Here is a 1,903-nt window from a genome sequence, read left to right as displayed (position 1 = left end):
TCTGTCCAGAGCGTTCGCACGACTTGTGCGGACGCACCCCTCCCCTTTTCACCTTGTGTGCATACGCATACAACGCACAAGTACTGTTTTGGGCAAAATTTTTATTTCTTTTCCATTTAAGCTCTAACGCACTTCTGCTCCCTCCACCCCTTTCTTTTCTTGCTTCTTCCATGTTTTTCCTCTTGTTTTATTTAATCTTCATTGCATTTCATTTTTATTTTAGTTATTACATTAGTTTTACTTTAGTTGTTTCTATTTAAATAAGTTGCAAGTATTTCTTTATTAATGATAGGGTTGCCTCTTGACACAATGCACTTATACTTTGCTTTAATATACAAGTACCTAGTGGATCTGAATACTCATGTTTGGATTGCCCCACTAGGGCAAATTATATAAGTGCATTGGATTAAGTGATTTGAGTTGAAATTACTTGTTCATCATGATTTTCATATTAAAACTCATCACATGTCCAGTACTTGTTCCTTGTTAATGCTTTGCATTTGTTTGAGTGACCTAACTTGATTCTTATCAAGCTTATCACTTTTGTAACAAGTACCCTTCCATGTGACTTTTTCATTATGCTTCGTGATGAGTTGGGAGTTTTTGTTCATTATTGAATCAGTTGTTGTTTATTGTGCTATTTTATATTAATCTTGCACTTTAACTTGCACAATTACAATAGCCAATATCTTAATCACTCAATTCACTTTCATAGTCACCTAAAGTTGCTTGTGCCTTAAGTTTTACTTATTCTTTACTTGCAACCTAGGCAACTTCATTGAGGAACGTACGCTATTTTTTTTGTTTGTGTGGATACCACTCTACCCGGCCAATGTGTATATTCTAAAGTGTGCGCACACTTAGAATACACACATTGCCTTTTATCATGCCACGCCTCTATACAAACTTCCTCAATTAGATGCTTATTAGCTTCACCTCCTTTACCTCTTTGTGCTATTTGCCTTATGATTCGAACTATACTTTGCTCTTCTTTTTGAGGATGAGACACGAAGGTAAAGAACCGGGAGAGGAGGAGGAAACCGAGGATGGAGATGCCGAGTATACATTAGACTTGGCGATCTCCACACAACCCAAGCCCCCGCATCCACTAACTGAAGGTGGAAGAACTTAGAGACATTCTCCCCGGATTGTGTTCGTGCACGGAGGACCGTGCAAAGCTTAAGTGTGGGGGAGGATTCATCATTTTGGGGTGTAAACTCTCTTTTCCGAACACTTTACACTTTAATTTTGTTTTCTTTTATTATGTTTCTTGTAGATATTTGTTAGTATTTTTTACTATTGCATCCTTACTCTAGTTAATATATATATTGCATATGCATGGTACATAGTTTATAGATAGAAGTCGTGAGTGGATGATGTGAATAGTATAGCACCTATTTTAATTTTGTCCTAATTGTTCATGTTAATTTTTGCAATGTTGAAAATTAGGAATAGAACTAGGAAAGATTTTGAAATTGCATCCATCACAACATACATACATACATATAGAAAACCATTTTGGTAAAAAAAATAAAGATTTTCAAGAATTTTGTTTCGAGGGGCATTCTATTGAATTGATCGGAAAATTATTTCAAACTTGCTTGAATGATTTTTATGGAACATAGAAGAGAAAAGAACAAAATACCTTGTGAGTTTTGAACCTATATTGAGTGGTTACACATTATAACCACAATTTTTGTTCTTGTGTGCTATATCTCTTCTATGATTGTGATCTTAGTTTTGCTTGATTCTTTATTTCCGATGTAAACGAGATACATTCATAATGATCTTATTTACCGTGTAAACGAGATATGTGTATTTATAAATATAAAAATATAATTTTTGAAAATAATTTAAAAAATATTAATAATTTATATTGAAAAAAATTCTTAAATATAGAACG

The sequence above is a fragment of the Arachis ipaensis genome, chromosome B03 (assembly GCF_000816755.2).
Source record: "Arachis ipaensis cultivar K30076 chromosome B03, Araip1.1, whole genome shotgun sequence".
Classification (NCBI taxonomy): Eukaryota; Viridiplantae; Streptophyta; class Magnoliopsida; order Fabales; family Fabaceae; genus Arachis; species Arachis ipaensis.
The sequence above is the reverse complement of the archived record's forward strand: the minus strand, read 5'-3'. Positions refer to the sequence as shown.